The sequence below is a fragment of the Gambusia affinis genome, linkage group LG14 (assembly GCF_019740435.1).
Source record: "Gambusia affinis linkage group LG14, SWU_Gaff_1.0, whole genome shotgun sequence".
NCBI classification, from domain to species: Eukaryota; Metazoa; Chordata; class Actinopteri; order Cyprinodontiformes; family Poeciliidae; genus Gambusia; species Gambusia affinis.
The window spans coordinates 5361748-5375539 of NC_057881.1; positions in this window are offsets into that span (position 1 = coordinate 5361748).

The window sequence follows — 13792 nt, forward strand, 5'->3', positions numbered from 1 at the left end:
ATGAATAAATATACAATCTACTTCAGAGAAATCTATACACAAGGCAAAGGAAAATATATTATTTTTACCAAAGAGAAGAAATGATTGTGCATCTTTACAGTTAAACTTCCATGTGCTTAAACCGAACAAAAAACACGATATACAACACTTTCTTTAATTTAGCCAACATTCAACAGCCACAAAGTTAATTCACAAATGAAGTTTGATCACTAACAATGCAAACCACATAGCAACCCAGGGGCAAGCGATTTGGAGCTACTAAAAGCAGCATTACTCCATTTATTTCCTATTAGCAGTTATTTGCTGAGTGCATAAAATGCCGAAGAAGAAAAAACTGAATCTAATTTAAGAAAATTGCTCAGATGTTCTTTAATCTGCTTTAAAAGAACATAGTTTATTTGTATATAACATATTTGAGGGCAAAAGATAAGTGGTTTTTCCTTATAAATGTATCACAGTGCCACATTATTTTAAAACTAGAAATTAAAAATGGCCCATGAAACCAGTCTCAGTAAGCATGCAACCAACCTGCCTCTCACCACGCACACAAATCCAAGAAATGCTTTCAGAGTTCCTCTGTCTGATGGACTCCTGTGATTAGAAATGTCATTACATACTCTGAATATGAGACAATTAAAGTGAATTCAATCAAAGTGACTGAAAATTTCCCTTCTAAACATGAACTATGCAAAACCTCTGAGGGCCTTGAACCAGAACAAGGCAAACCCAATCAACCTTTTTGATAGTTAATAATTAGTTTAATCAAAGAATCAAAGAGTCAAACAGGAGGTCAGACATCCAGCTCCTCACCCAGCAGTGACCTATTGTTTGATTTTATGATGTTCAGATTACCCAAAAATTACAGTCTAATTCTGTTCATATCTTTGTATATCAGTAATGAAACTACTTTTATAATTCCTGTGTCAAATGAAGTGAGAGACTCAGGGCAGGATGAGCGGTTGGGGAGATGAGGCTGGTGGTTAAAACACGCACTGAGCACGCAGCCGTTCCTGTGACAGCGGAGGCAGGAAGGCAGACAAGGCCGCCGCTGGTCGCTGTGCTGCAAAAAGCTGAGGCTGAGAGGAGGCGACACTTGGAAGAGAAACTATTTAACCCCCAGCAGATTCCTGTCAGTGCTCATCCTCACTGAGCCACAGATGCTACAGTAAGACTGGTTAAAAAATAAAAAATAAGAATCAGCAGAAGTACACATTATTACTTCTGAAAAGCAGAGTTAAATTGTGAAAAGATGATCAAATTTGCATACTTGGAAGGGTTGGTATTTTTAACAGGTAGTTGTTGATATTGTAAAAGTTAAATTACACTCCATTAAATTAAATTGACAGTGACATTCTGCATAAAGGTCATTGGAATCCTTGTTAGTTAATATTGACTTTTTTTTACTGTAAAAAGAAAATGTATCCAATTCTAGAAAACATTAGTGCAATAAAGATGTCATTAACAATCTTAGTTCTTTTCAAGAGACGCCCCGGCAGCAATAACCCAGGTGGGAATTTCTCACACAGTAAACAGTCCCTGTAATAATTGAAAAGTGCAGCATGTTCTTTCTCATAATTTTTAAAAAGTAGCACCTCCTTTAAAAAATGATCATCTTTAAATAGTCTGATAGGGAAGGAGTCTGATATTTTAAGTGAGATTATTACATAAATAAAACATGCTAACTGAATCCTGACAGTTTTTTATAAGTTTGACTTGCCTGACCTGTCATTGTTACCACATAGTCATTGTTCAAAGTTCACCAAACAATTTATACATCCCTGGCTAATCTTGTGGTTACTTTCTGTTTGTTTCCATTTAACTCCCCATTTGAAAAGTCAGTTGTGCTATTGTTATGAGTGAATGTTAATACTAAGCAACGTAAAGATAAAAAGTTCATTTGTCTTTAAGAAAAACTGTTTTTTAATATACAAAAGACTTTGAAGGATAAATATGAAGGAGAAGTACACAAAAAATCAACAGCTGCTTCATCTTTATATGCTAACTGTTTTGTTGAACAGTTAGTGACGGTGTTTTGAAGCACCAAGGGAGCTGAGAATGAAGAAAGGCTTTCAGATAACTTTGACTGAGACATAGATGAATCAGTATATCTCCAAGGTAGGAAACTGATTTCAGCTTGTTTACATGGTTACATATAACCATAGTTTCTCTAGTTCAGAACACAACAGCAACTCTTAATGTCATTTTCTGCTGCTTTGAGCATCAAGATAGATCTGATTCATCACAGGGAGTCTTAAATTCCCATAAGCAGCTCTGTTATAAAAATATACAATCCTTCTTGGCAGCTGCTCATTAGAGCCCACATATGTTCATTTTTGACAAAATTGGTTAAACCTCTATAAAGTTTTTGTATGAAAGTCGGTCAAGATTTACAGGGCTTTTCTGACAAGTGGAGTCAATAAATACTCTATCACCCTCACACTTTGACTGCAATTTGGATGATTTGCAAAATAAAAACAAGCTTTTACAGTAAATTGGCCTTGTAATTTTTGTCCTGCTGACTCTCCAGTTCAGGAAAACAAATAGCTGCTTTCTGTGTGAGTAAGTAACAACTTCAAAGTTACTGATTCAGATTTCTAAAATACTGACCCAAAGAAAAAATGTTTGGTTGTTATTTGACACAACAAATTGGTTAATATATCACTGAAATAAAAGACAGAAGAACGATAAAAACTGTGAATATTAGGTGGTGTAACATTTAAACATGTGATCTTAAATTACTTTCACATCAGTGATAACCTGTGTGACTACAAAACACAGCATTTGATTTAATTAAGGTAAAAGGGCCAAGGATCCTAAATGATATTCCATCAAGGATGCTGACTGATGAGTAAACTACAGACGAGCCTGGATATTTTTGTACCTTTGTTATACTTTCCATTGTTTCTAAAATATATTTTTTGTGTGTTTGTTTTTTTTGTGTGTGATGATTCAAGGCATGAGTCATCTTAGTGCATCCATGTGAAAAAATAATGATGTTTTATGAAAACATGGTTGACAAACAGCTGCCACTTTGCAAGTCTGTCCATGTGAAGCAGAGTTTTACTAAAGTAGAAGTACATTTCAGATTATCCCAGTGAAAGAGGATAACTGCTACATCTGAATGTAAAATATATTTTTAGCATAATGAAATGTTCCTTTAATTAACAGCAGTTAGAAGAGTGGTGAGCCTTCTCTCAACCAAGGGAGACACAATCAGGCAACTCAGCATGTATCAGGTTTCAAACTGGTACAGATTAACACACTGCCAGATGTTTTTTAGCTTTTCACAGAGAAAAAGGTAATTGAATTGATTCGATCTGAAAATGTAATTTTATCAAACACATGCGGCGAAATAAAATCAATCAAGAATGTCTCTAAAAAGGTATGAACATGTTATTAGTCAGTGTGCTGACTTATTTCTGCGTTGAAGTTTAGCTGGACATGTACTGCACTATATTTTGATTTGTTGTATTCTCCTCCAGCTTCAACAGTATGATAAAGTTGAAGGGTTCAAGAACTAACAGCTCATGATTCATGTCCTCTTACTGAATGTCATGATGCTTGGATGAGACATGGCTGCATATGAGACATGTCGCGCTCTTGAATCTGGAACTGCAAAGAAGCAAAAGAAAAACCTGGAATGAGAAGACGCACTAATTAAAGCAAAACTTGGCTTGATCCTAAAAATTGTCACAAAATGGGCCAAGAATCACATTATGTATTCTTAGCTTTACTTCCTTACACTATGTAACCTCGCATAGGAGATATTTTGTTTCACATTTGTTTTGTTAAAACTGTCAGCTTATTATCTTCTATCTATATGCAGAAAATATGTGTAGCTTTGGGCCTTGCCACTTCAAGTCATCTCTGTTTTCCTACATCTGATTTTCTTTTCAAAATTTCACAGTAACACATAAAAACAAAATATGTTTTCTTCCACATAACACACTTTTCCCTCTTCAATTGTAGCTCTACTGCAATGGTTTGTTTGTCAGTTTTTTTTTGGGGGGGGGGATAGGTTACTTTGTAGTTTTGAATTGTACACAAAGTCTGTGAAGAGCTTTACAAAATGTCACATTTCAGATTTTATCTGACAGATGTCAAAATTTCAGCAAATGTGAAAAGCACCTTTGTTGAGTCACTTTGTCATTTTCATGTGGAGAATTTGAGGCACACATTGATGGATTATCACCCATTTCAGAGAAACTCATAAACCTCCATATCTGCAGATATGACACTCCACCTGACAGCTGAAGTCAAACAGAGGATTTCTGTAATATTTATATCAGACAAAAGAATACACATGCTTTTCACACAGCTTTTTGAAACAGTGAGTTAAACATGAGCAATAGTCTTAGCAGGAGGGTGATTATTGAATAAATAGGGAGAAAATCTATAAGGAAAATTTCTCCTTTATAGAAGAAAGGTGCTTTGTTTTATTTTATATATATTTGGGATTTCCAAATGTTGTTCATGAAATGCTTTCTGAAATTATCTAATTTCATTTCTTTCTTCCTTCCTTCATTCCTTTCTTTTATTTTTATTTCTGTGTTAAGTTCTCTTTTTTGCTCTGAGGTGACTTTATTTTTAAGATTCGGTGCTTCTTTCTGTTTCGCATAAATGTTACATGGCATCCTTTGCACAAAACATAAATCATTGTTAATTTTCAGTGTCAAATCTTAATCTGCAGGACCATTTTCCTCCCTTATAGAGACATTTGTAGAGTTTTATGGTGCCTTCTCCAAACACTTAGAAAGCACAGCACACCTTTGTCTAACAAATACTAAAATTGCTAATTTTACTCAGTTAAGCTTTTGTTGTGATTTTCACATTTCAAATTGTTTTTGAGTTAATTGTGTGTATAAATCCCTCATGTTTTATGGAACCAACCACTAAATCAAAAGTTAACAAGATGAGTGTTGAAACTTCTTTTGGTGGTGTTCCATAAATGTCCATGTATTTCAGGTTGATAACATACATTTGTCCACTACTGCTTTTATTATGTCAAGTTACAGAAAATTCAATAGCAATAAAAATTCTTATTTTCTGTAAAGTTTGAAATTAGTGCACTATTCACATTTTCAGCTTGATTGTGTATCTAGGTCGCCGGTGAACACAGACATTTCAGAATGAAGTCAGTGACCGAAACATACAAAAACAGATTTAAAGCCTGAACTGTGGGGTTCTGTGGAGACATGTTTTTGAATCCACCTATGTGTAAAATATTCTGCTCTTTCTCCAGCTTTACATTGGTTAAGGATTAAGGTTTTGCATAATGACCGGCTTAAAAATCATTTCCCGTCTCTGGTGGTTGTTGATTGAAAACATTTTTGGAAGATTAATGTGACAAGGCTAATGTGAAATCCTTAATGTGAATATGATTAAATAAAAAAGACAACGTCTAAACTCCAATCAAAGACGAGATCTACAGAAAGCTGGTCTTGATTTTTTGTGAAATAGTGAGTAGTGAACAAGCTGGGTCTTTGTGGTAAATGGGAAGGATGGACTCCCACTGAAGAAAGTCAAATCTTCAGACACCTTTGCTCAGTTTCTGCTAAGAATGTCTGCAGGTGGGGACAAGATATCGCTCTGATGAGCCCAACATGAAACCAATCACATGCAGTCTTACAGAGACTTGGATGAATCCATTATGTGAAGGATGACAGAGGGCTTGAAGGACAGCAAGTGTAGTACAAAAAAAGAAGAAATAACTTGAGGTGCTAACCCTCAATAAAGACATTTATGTGCATACTATCAGGACTTTAGCCAGTTTTTATTTATTTACTGTTTGTTTCCATTTAGTTGGCTGTTTAAAGATTTGATTAGACCATTTATGAGCTGAATAAGGCTAAAATAGAAGCCTCTGAGGAGTATGAGATTAAGAGCTACTTAGGAGCTGGACAAGCCTGCATGCTCTTCTAACAGAGCAAAGCCAGAAGAGCTGAATTGCTGAAAAGAGTCTGAACAAGCACATGTTGTGTCACTTTATCAAACACTTACATTTGCAAACACAGTACAGGCAAGTTTAAAAGACAAGAAATAAAGGAGCAACAGCTTGACCAACCAGCTTTCACTTTAAACCACCTCAAACCGTTTAGGCCTTCATTCTGGGTCATTGTTCAAAAAACTGTTGGGACAGGTTTGTTTTGTCTCACTCCTGTCTTGTACACACAAACTTCAGAAAATTTAGAAAACGTCAAAGGAAATATTCCCGTTTTTCTACCCAAAACCCCTCAAAATCAGGAGGTAACAGAAAAAAAAACATTTGGCCTCCATCTCCTTTGGTGGCAAACATAAAAAGATAAGTTACATAAGATCTATGTAACTTATTGTGGGCATTAAGTCAGTCCTATAAAATGCATTGATTCTGACAACTGTAACAGTTTGCCAACAGATAATAGATAATTCCCAGTGGTAGTGTTGTATGTAAAGCGTGGTTTTATCTCTACAACATAAATGGTTCAATACTTACACTAAGTGGTTCTGACTGAATCCTAAAAACCTCTCATAAAAATGCAGCTCACATAAACAAGCTGAGAGTATATATATGTGTGCGTGTGTGTGTGTGGGTGTGTGTGTGTGTCTGCTTTTACTGTCTATCCACATGTGTGTGGGTGTGTGTGTGTGTCTGCTTTTACTGTCTATCCACATGTTGTTGTTGTTTTTTTTCTTTGGTAGCATCAGTCTCTGACTCTTTCTTTCACTCTGATGCTTGAATCAATAAAAAGAAAAAATGAATCTTCCTGTGTATCAGACTGTTTGTGGTACCAGAATCAGAGTCCAGTCTGAAAAAAAACAAAGGCAGACACCCACAGAAAAGTACACACCTCTGCATACACATTTATCGCAGTCTGAGTCATGCATTACAGGCAGAACAGCTTGGCATTAGCAACAAAGGTTGGAGAAAAAAATGTTGAATCAAACAACTGAATGAATAAATGATCATCTCATTTTGACAGACACATTCCCATTAAGAAACTGTCTCAGATTTCCCAACATGTTTCTATTACACTACACAGACAAATTAGGTCATGGGTGGGTACTCTGACTAAAAATGTATTTCTTCCTACTTTTTTTCAAGGTTAATTAAGAATAAAAAAATAAAAATGAAAAAAAATCAACAAAAACTTTCAGCGTGCCATTTCAGTTTTCATTACTGATCCTTCTGTACTTGCTTATGTTTTGCTACAATTACATTACAAAAGTCATATAGTATGTTGCTTCTAGGCCATTAAACAAGGACTATTAGAAGGTGAAAGTGACTTAATTGGCTATTGTCATTTGTTTTTTGTATATATTGTGTGTGTCTTCTGTTTTAGAACTGAAGTGTTGACTCACTGTAGGCTGTTTTATGGAGCTTCTCTGCTGTGAAATAAAATGATTTTGAGTCATATATGAATTATTCATTTTTACAATACGAAATTAAAAACAAGTTTGTTGGGAGCAGAGATTTCTTTTTTTTCCATTTAATATCTTTGGTTTTTATTTTCCTCTTCCAGGTGCAGATGTGTAATTCCTCCACAAACCTCAAACTTCAAAACAAAGCAGGCCTGAAATTCTGTGTGCAATTTCCTCTAATGAGATGAGGATCTAAGCAGTCTAAAGAAGTGGAAAACATTTCGAGGTATAAAACAGCACAATTCAAAGCACAATCGATATGTATTTCACTATTTATTTGGACTTTAATTTGTTTTGCATGGTAGCATAGATGTTAAAACTAATACTTTATATGATTTCTGCTGAATGAATCTACCCAAAAGTTGATTATTCCTACTGGATTTCAATATTTTTCTAAGGCAGGCCAAGTAGCATGGGACAACTTTGTGCTGTCCTGGAAATCAGGCAGTCTTCCTCAAAATAAATCAATAAAACCTGCTTATATTGTGTCTGGATTCCAGGCAATGAGAAAGCTGATAGTTTGACACCTGTCAGTGGATAAAACATGTATATTAAAATGAGATTTTGAAAGAAAGTGAAGCCATAGTCAAAGATACAGGATGATGAAGGAAACGGTACACATTTCCATACAATACAAAGGAGGAGAGAAGCAGCGGCTCCAGTAAAACGGGGAGAAGAAGTCATTATTTGCAGACTGAGAATAGGACTCACAAATTAAAATTAGATATGCTATAGCATGAGGAAACAGTCGACTGGCTGTTGTAATTGGTGCCATGAAAAAGAGTCAGTGAAACATATTATTATCATGCCGGAAATACAGTGAGGGAAAAACAGTGATGAATGCAGGAATTCAAAGCAAAAAGATAGGAGGGGTTAATGTGTTCGGTCTCATTGTGTGTGTGTGTGTGTGTGTACTGAACAAAGGGGAGTTTTTTTGTGAATCCAAAATCTGCAGGAGAAAGTAATTCATTTGGACAATTACTGTGACCAGATAATGCAACAAGAAACAATAGTGCAAAATAGTCGGTGAACCTGAATGTTAACATAGAACTGGTAAGTGTTGGTCATTATTTAATTTAGTTGGTTGTTCTTTGCTACTGCATGTAGCAGTTGTAAGCTAAATGTAAATCAAACATGCATATTCAGTCAAGGTAAAACTATGTAACTGAAAAATAACAATAACAAGATATAAGAATAAGAAGTTAACAGTTTTATTAATTTTTTATGAGGTATTATTTAAATTTTCACTCTGTCTGTTTGAGTACCTGTTCTAACAGCGTGGGACTTTTAAAACATGTGTTCCTGGTTTTACTACAGGAGTTTTCAGCATGACAGTGTGGATCTGGAGGAAGCTGTAATGTGGCTTCAAACTACCTCGTTCCCCTCTTTAATCAGTTTGTTCCAAATCTGCAGGCTTTAATACAATTTTATTCCACATTTCTTCAAATACTACAGTAGCCTATGGTTGTTAAATAGAAAACCAACTGGAAACACCAAAAAAAAAAAAAAAACACTTGTGAAAAACAATATTATAGTTTAAAGTGTTTTTAAAAAAATCTGCTTGCATGTGAAAAAAAAGGTGAAAAACTGCTTCCTGAAAAAAGTGTTTTTTGTTAGCAGAATGTTTGTCTAGACAGGACCTTGGTCTTGCAGAACTTGCCTCTTGATGCAGAATATTAACCTTCTGTTCGTTTTTTTTTTTTTTTTTGGCACTAGTGGCCTTTATTCACAGTTATCAGACAGGAAAGGGGCAGAGAGAGAAGAGAGAAAGACATTCAGCAAAGACATGAAGGTTGGGAATTGAACCCAGCAAGGACGCATCAAGGACTGTAGGCTCTGCATAAGGTGTGACCTCTGACCTTCTGTTCTGAGGCATCTGTTGAGCAGAATTTGCTCCTTGCTCACTCTGTCAACATTTGATTGCTTGTGAAAGAGAATAAGCAGTGTTTCTGTTTCAAAATTTCTCCAAGTTCATGCAATAACAAACTGCACTTTTTTTTCACTCATTCGTCATTGAACAACTTTATTATAAAGAACCTGGTGCATCCTGATGTTTCTTGTCCCTGCTCACTCATAACATGGCGTTATCAGCTCAGTGTGAGCCAAAAGCAGCATATAATGGCCATGATGGTAAGCGCTGCCAAATGACTGACATTAGAGGCTCTCCTCACTCTTTTATCTAAATTGAATTTTGAGGGCCAAAATGTAACTGTTCATTCATTTCATCACATCTGCATTACACTGTCGCAGGTAAACTGATGCTATTATCAAGGGACACTGTGTTATCTCAGACACTCTAACAATTTGTGATTTATGTTTTCAACCGTAAAATAAAACTGCAGGGACATATCAAATAAATATTTCATGCTTTCTCAAAGCCTTTCATAAACGAGTACAGAGAGCTTTTGGGTGCAGAAGCACTCCCCTCTCATGGAGACACACAGCTTTTAAACCATAGTTATGTTGTGGTTATTACTATACCTTGGAGTTGCACAATATCTGAGGGAAATCTAAAACATGTTATTATATATTTTTGGGGGGATTGACTTCATTGCTAGCTTTAAAAGACTTTGTATTCTTAAAAAAAAGATGAAATATCTGCCATCTTCTGGTAAATCTTAATCATCTGTTTGGTCAACGGACATGACATGCTTTAATGATCCAAATCTATTAGCCTCATATATGCATAATGACATTAAAAGCTTAATCATAGTAAGCTTAATCACTGTTGAATTCCTGCTTGTGCTTGACTGTAATGCCCTTGCCACAAGGTGATAGCTGTCAGCCAAAGATCACTTGGTGCACATTTTCCAGAAAAATATGTTTGGCTTCATCAGCATATGTCACCAGACTCGTATCTCTATTTTGCCTGCTCCATTAAACTATTTTTAAGTAAGGTATCCTGGATATTCAGGTGCACATACATTTTCATTTATCTGTCAGTTGGCGCACTGCTCAGCACAGCAAGTAGCTGATTCTGCTCAGTACAAAGTGACCCCTGAGCAGACACCTGAGCATGCATCCCAAAGTTTTATCACCCCGAAGCCTGCTGTTTAGACAAACCTATCTGGTTTTCATGCATTGACGCCAGACAATACCTTCAATACCTGTTCTATACATGTGTTGATTTCTGCAGTAACACAATCTGTTTTTGTGTTACTGTTTAAAAACTAAAAGATAAGCAAAACTCTTCTCATGAAATGTGCTCATAGCTGAAGATTATTGATCCCTGGACCAAAAGCCAAAGCACCACAGGTAGGTGGTTTTAGCTGCAATGACAACCCACTGTGATGTATGTCTTTGTCATTGATGACCTTTTCTCTCCACAGTACAGAAGAAAGAAGTGTGATGAGTCAGGCAAAATCTTTTTGAGGAGCTCAAGGTGAGTTATTTAAAACCAGAGAAGAAATCCTGTCGAAATAAACCTTTAGCCAATGAGATGTTCCCTGTCTATCCTACCAGTCATTTATCCAATTACTGTAGTTCAACTTCAATTGGAAGTTACTTGCAACCAGTTTCTAATGAACCACTCAGTCGTTATTCAAGAATTACTTATCCAGGTTAGTCGCATGTTTTCTATCGTTCCTCTTGTGATGTATGCTTTTGGGGGAAAAAAAACTTTTGTTTTTGAATTTCCTTTAATAAGTGAAGTTGTTTCTTTTTTACCTCTCTATCTGGGTCCTACTCTCCATTATAACGTGACAGTAGCATAGGAGCTACAGATGACGTTACTATCTTAATAATAGCATTAATTGTACCCTTAATAGTATACAAATGATTAACAATTATTTGGACTATTGCAGCTACAAAACTGTAACATGAAGTCTGTTATTATTAAACGTAACAGTATAAAATATGAGAAATACATCTTGCTCCTTGCAAAACCAAGTTGCAGCAGTTTTGTCACGTTACAATCAAAAACATTTACCTCTTTTGTAGGAATTTTCTCTTTCATATTTTTCTTTTTCTTTTTCTTTTTTCAGACCAGCACAAAGTAAAGCAAAATTGGAAGTGGGACAGTGACTGAAACACAACTTTCATCTTTTTGTCTCAAAAAAGAAGAAAAACACACAAAACATGTAGTGTGGATCTGTACCCACCCATTGAAGTCAATATCTAATAGAACTGCAATTACTACTACAATTGTTTTAGAGTATGTGTCTGCCCGTTCTGCTCATTTAAAGAATGTTTTACACATTTTTGCTTGTGAAGTAACTAAAAGATAGAGCATTCACTTTCAGACATTGCCTCAGATTCACACAAATACATTGCATTGACCTCCAAAAGTTGCTCCCAATCCTGTCAGGAGAGACACCTATTTTTAGCTCTATTTTTTTCTGACTGAATGAAGAGTCAGTTTAACTCACACAAAACCAGACTGAAAAAAAGCACAAACATGTTATTTATTGAAATTCAATATTTGTTCATGACAACCTGACCCCTGTTCTTTTCATGGGTCCAGGTAATTAAGTTCATAATTTGCAGGCATTGTCTTCCTGCTGTGACATGTCAAAATGTGAAAGAAGCTAATTATACCAGTCACCAGTAAATGAGCCACAGCCCAGAACATTAAGGCAAGGACACTGAGGCTTCAGCCAGCGTTTGCGGTTTCTTTTTCTCACAATAGCATTTTAAAAACAAAAGCCTTTTTTGCTTTCTTAAACATTTTCAACATGACTGACATTATTGTAATTCAGCCACATTTTTTTTATTTGTGTTTTATTTATTTGTTTGCACAATAAACCAAATATGTTGTTTTTGGAAGAAAAGCAACATATCTGGCTTTGGGTTGCAATATTTTCTCCTTGTACAAGAAGCTTCTCTTTGATTTTTCTTGGCTGCTACAGAGATGACTTTTACTGCAGTGATTGATTATGATTTGTTATGAACAAGTTCCATGCAGCAACAGTCTAAACATCTATTTAAGGATTTGGGAGGCATCAGCTTTAAGTAAATCTGATTAGCCTGTCTATTGATGAGCTTGAATTAGCAAGAGCTGCCTTGCTTTCGGCCGAGGGCAAAGTCGCACTTTCTATTTCACACACGTTAAAATTGTGTGTTCAGGTCTTACGGCTCATTTTCAATATACATATTGTGAGAAATAGATATGTTTTCTTAGCATCCATTTTTTTGTGTTTGTGACATGTTTTTTCATCTTGTGGGGAAAGAATAAAAACAATAAAACAAATGTAAGTAAAAGTTTGATCTTATAGCAGGTTCTTTTGTGTACTTATCACATGTATGTGTAGAATCACATTAATCTTCATTCCTTCAGACCCTCATCTTGTTTTCCCTTCAATCCCCCCCTCCATCTTTTCCCACCTCCCATTCATTTTCCACTCTTCTCTCATATCCTTCTCCATAGTTTGTCCATTATTCACCTTGTTGCTTCTATCCTTTTCACGCCCTCTGTTTCGCTCACTCATCTTTCATCCTTCATTTATTCTCCGCCTCTTGTCCTCTTTTCCACTTCTTATTCCTCATTTTCCACTTTTCCCTCCCTTTCTCCCATCCTCCACTCTTTCCTGTCTTTTTTTTCACCTTGTTGCCTTTCTCTCTCTCCCTCCTCTTTCCTCTCTTCTGCTTCTCCCTCCCGCTCCCTCACTGGTTGGCACACTCACTCATTGATAGTGTAGGCGATGTGACCAGCATGCCGAGCGGCTGATCATTATTCTGCCAGCGAGCAGCTGGAGTCAGGGTGGAGTGTCAATTCACCTCCCTCTCTCTCTCTGCTTCTCTCTCCTGTGTGAGTAGCAGGATCATGTGGCAACAGGATGACAGCAAGGGATGATGAAAACTACACTAGAGTGCCACTGAGATAACAAAATGGCACAGATAATGCAGCGTCAGTGAGTGTGACGTCCACTGGTTCGGAGTCGAGTTTAGTAATCGTTGAAGGGTCATTTTTGTTCTGCGCAGCACAGAGAAATACCTGAGTAGGGCGTATTTCAGCTCAGTCTCCTCTGGTTTAAAGTGTGTTTAGATTCTTGGTCGTTCTCTTAAATGTAGATTATCTAATGTAAAATCTATGATTCAAACAAGTTAGTCTATTACAATTTTCAATGTCTTCATTATTTGCAATGTGTGCAGTTATGTAATAACAATTTTGATAACTTTTCATAAGTTGTTAATAGCTTTGCTTTATTGATTTAGTGTTGATCCAAGTTGAAGTAAAAGCTTCTGGTGGCAAATGCACCTTGTTTGCCTGACAACATAATTGGATCATGTCAAATTTCATTGATAATTCATCACAGTATTACAGTCTTGAACTACGGTATTATTGCATATAAGGTGCATATTTATAAATATAACATCCTGCATCATGTATGTGATATTGTAGGAAATTAAATGACAAAAAATCTACAACACTGTATCTTGATGAGTTTTTAATCAA